At 31.4% G+C, this 4,397-nt stretch overlaps 1 long non-coding RNA gene across 1 annotated transcript; it reads left to right on the top strand.

Annotated features, from left to right (window-relative positions):
* The first annotated feature begins 825 nt into the window (after positions 1-825).
* Positions 826-1,954, top strand: LOC120274733. Its single transcript, XR_005540989.1, has 3 exons — positions 826-868; positions 1,761-1,829; positions 1,930-1,954. It is a non-coding gene; the product is annotated as an uncharacterized LOC120274733 (long non-coding RNA).
* Positions 1,955-4,397: the final 2,443 nt, after the last annotated feature.

Raw genomic sequence — 4,397 nt, 5'->3', positions numbered from 1 at the left:
ATGTAATGTGAAGTATAGTTGATTGAGGTATAATCTTTCGCCATGAGAAAGGAATTGTTAGTTGATTTAATTTGAGAGGTTTCAGATTTTCGTTTTTGACAATTGCAGAAATCCCTCTCCGATTTTAGAGATCTTAGAGGAAGAATTTGGAGGAGAGTAAAATATGAAAGTTGTATATTTTTATGTTATCTAAATAAATGCAAAATTTCAGATTTTATTCTTCTGTAGTTTGTGAGATATAGCCTCATTAGTATAATTGTCTCGGATGATATTTCTGTGCAGAACTTGAAGAATCATTGCAAATTTTGATGATCAGGGAGATTGAATTAGATAAGGTGAAAAATAAGAAAATCGTTCATTTTTGAGTTGTCTGATTGTCAGTAAAAGTTCATTAAGTTTGGAATTGTAGGTTAAGAGATATGCATATTTTAATAGTTTATGTCTGAATTATAAGTTGCAGAAATAGTTAGAGATTCAATTGAATGTTATAAATTGAGTAGTACTCTAAATTATGTGAATTTCGGCTATGTCATAGTGTTAGGTGTCTATTATTCCCAGAATTTTTAAATTTGTGATTTGGAAAAGTGTGAGTGAAGTTTTGAGGGTTTTAGTACTCATTGATCATGTTGGAATTATTGATTTGGCTCTTAGAGTGGGTAATTGCTATTGTACCCTCACAATAATCAATATTTGGGGGTGTAGAATAATAGTTTGAAATTTTTGCATTTGTACCCTTCTAAAAATCTTTATATATATATACTATTGCTTGTTAGCCTCGATTTTGTTATTTAAAGCTAATAGGATCTCTTCCCAAATATAGGGCATGCCAAAGGTGTAAGGTTTGAGAGTATTTTTGGGCGTTAATCAGGTAAGTATCCCACATATAAATCCTATTATATGTATATACTTGAAAATTCAAGTTTTGTGAACTTTTGAAATTTTTAAAGAAAATTACTGATTATTTTGACATATATATTTTGAATTATTTATTTATTATTATTTTTGCAATTACTTTAAATTATTTGAAATTTTGAGTTGATGATATTTTATTTTAGATTAGAACTATTTGAAAGGTTTAAATATTTATTTTTAAATTCAGATTATTTAATTTGGAAAATTTAAATAGTTTATCTTAAAAATGTATTACTTCAACTATGAATTTTAGATATGTTTTTAGTTTAATTTTTGATTAAAGAATATTATTATTATTATTATCTGTTCATGTTTGTATTCCATTAACTGGTGTATTTTGATATGACAAAAATGGGATCATGTTACTGTAAATTCTTGTACTTTGCTTGTTTTGAATTTTGTTAGTTCATCGTCGAATGAAAAGTATTTTTGACATAGAAACTAGTCCCCAAATAACTTTGCAATAACCCTGTCACTGGGGGTTAAACACTGACCGTGTCGACACGTATTTTGTTCTAGAAACTATAGTTTCCCACCGCTTCCGTCGGTGAAGAATAACGACCTCGATAATTTTTGGCTCGGGGTCACCGAGTGTAAAAATATGACTTTTGTTAAATTTTGTCTCGGGTCACCGAGGGTAAACATATGAATTTTTGTGATTTTGTTTTGGCAATAGTTGCTTGGGGGACCTATATGCTCAGTTTTGACATCTTTGTTTACTTGAAATAATTCTGGTTTCCCATTTTCTCTTTTTGATAAATTATGATTTTGTGTAAATGATCCCAATATTTTTAGTGGATGCTTACTGGGCTGTCAAGCTCATAAATTTTGTTGATATTTTTTTTCAGATCAGGAGTAGAGGTCAGTGGCAGATAGCTTAGCAAGGATCGTTGGGCCATCGCCGTTTTATTTAGCTTGTACCAAGTCCCGATTGTTGTGGGCCTAGGTTTTATTTGAATAAGTTTATATTTTTATTACAATCCACTGAGTTTTATTCATTGTTCTGTTTTGGATCAGGATTTGAGGCCTTGTATGCCTACTTAGTTTCGGCCTTGTAGGTGTACGGCCGTTTGTCAGTGTCCCGGGTCCATAGAGCTGGGTTCGGGGCATGACAAGTTTAGTGGTATCAGAGCTTTAGTAAAATTTTGATAATATTAGTGTGTTCGATAGAAAGTTTAGTTCCGCTTTTAGACTAAACCTATAGCTTTAAATTGCATCCTTGAACTTCTCTCTTTGATTGGTCTTTTGTTACTGACTTTGTGTTTTAGCATTGTTCGAGGGAAGTCTACTAGCGACCCCCTTTATTCTTAGTAAAGAAAATTTTGGTGGTCTTGGACAGTTGAAATTTAATTAGCATATGTATTAGTTACATCCCTACATTAATTTTGTTGGGCTTCCATAATCTTGTTGATTGATAATGTTAAGTCTTTATAGGGCTAGAAAAGGATTGGTTGTTGCTATATTCTTGTAGATGTCGTTTTTCTCTTTTCTTTTCGTTGTCGGAAGTTGCATGTATGGATTTGAGTGTTTGATTTTGATATTTTGAATTGATGAAAAACTCTTACTTTGGTTGAAATTTGTGATTGGATCTTGTAGGATTGTATTTTTTTTTATTTTATTTGACTTGGCCATTTGGTATGAAGAGAATAAAAGGATTTCAAATTTTCAGTATGATGATTAGAAAAAAAATGATTAGAGTTAAGCTCTTGTATGGTTGTATATTGAAGTATAAGAATTGTGACTTTCAAGATTTTGATTTGAGTTTTCTGAAATTATTCCCTAAATTCAAAGACTTAGAAATACAATTTGGAGAAGGTTACAACTAGAAAATTTTATCACTTTTCCATAGCTAATCACCTGCAAATTTTTGAAGTTATTGGAATTGCAACCGATGAAATATGTTTGCTTAAGTAGACCCTTCTTGGATGTTGTTATTATGCAGGACACGAGGAGAGAATTGTATTTTTATGATTTTTGAGGTTGAATTGGCCAAAGTACAGAATACAAAGAACGTTTGTTGTGATCTTAGCCACATGTCTGTAAAATTTCTCTATAATTGGATGTATGTGTTGGATGATATTCATGATTTTGTAAAAGCAGGCTGAAATTTAAATGTACAAAAATTTGGTGAATTTCATGTTGATGCTATAATTTGAGATGGGCTAAGAATATTATGGAACTTGATAACATTGTAGGTTGGTGAGTCTAAATTTATTTGAAGACGAATTATGATGTTGACAAGTTAAATATTGCTATAATAAAAAAAAAAATTCCCAGAGGTTAATGTGTGCATGTTCCTGCCCTTTGCTTGTTTTGTTGGGTAGTATTTGGTACTTTGAGTGGCAAGATAATGATTGAAATTTTTTTGAGGAGCAAAATTCTTGTAATTCGATACTTTTCTTTGGTTTTCTTGAAACTAAGAAGAGGCTCTGAATGATATATATGACATCTTCATGTGTTCAGTTGTATTGATTTTAGTGAATTAATGGTCAACCTAGAGAATCATTATGTACTTGGAAGGTGAATTAAGCTCCATTGATGTAATGCTACAAGCAAAAAGATGTAAAGGATCATACCATAGTGCTTAGGAAGATTTAAGTAATTTTGATGATTAGACTCCAAATATTTGATTGAGGATAATTCAAGAAAGTTTAAGCTTGGTAGATACTTGTGGCTCTTGGTTGGTTTTAATATGCTTATGTTTTTTTTAATCAATGAGAAAATTTTACAGTGTTCAAATATTGTTTTGGACTGGAGTATAAGTATAATTTTGATGTTCTGATGTTTGATGGGTGTAAGTTTGATCTATGAGAATCATATCAAGCGATTTTAGTAGGCAACATGGTTTCCAGTGGATGAGAAAGAAATTAATGGCATTTTAATATTTTCTAAACTTGTTTGATTTAGCCATCATATCCAGGAATTAGGAATTTTAATCGAGGTTTGATAGGTTTCGATGATGGCAATGAACTTGTGGTTTTAATTTCTTTTGAAGTCAAATGACAACAAATACATGATAATATATGCTCAGATTGATGTTTAATAGAGGATGCGAAGGACATTGAATTCTATTTTATGTTGACATTAGTTTGAGACAAACCTAAGGTTGGTTTATTGTTTACTTGTTGTGACCATCATCCTTAGAAGTATCATCAATCAAGTTTTGTTAAATCCATTGGTATTGAATCTTATCAGCTAATCTGATGACACACAAACCTTTATATGGTCCGAATTATACTGGAAGTCTGCTTTGATTGATCAGATTTGAGTTTAGAGGACTAAACTCTTTTAAAGGAGGGGAGATTGTGAGCCCCACCCCTTAAATTAGATCCTAGCCGTCAATGCAAACTTTTTCAATCAGAGCCATTGATTTATAAAATTTTAAAACCCTTGTTCTTATCCTTACGGTTACCAAATATCACGACCTCTTATAAAAAAAAAACCCTAGCCCTCATTTCCGTTTCCTTCATGGTGGTGCCCCCGGC

The sequence above is a fragment of the Dioscorea cayenensis genome, chromosome 1 (genome assembly GCF_009730915.1).
Source record: "Dioscorea cayenensis subsp. rotundata cultivar TDr96_F1 chromosome 1, TDr96_F1_v2_PseudoChromosome.rev07_lg8_w22 25.fasta, whole genome shotgun sequence".
Taxonomy (NCBI): Eukaryota; Viridiplantae; Streptophyta; class Magnoliopsida; order Dioscoreales; family Dioscoreaceae; genus Dioscorea; species Dioscorea cayenensis.
Note: the sequence above shows the minus strand (reverse complement) of the source record. Positions and strands in the feature narration are given on the sequence as shown.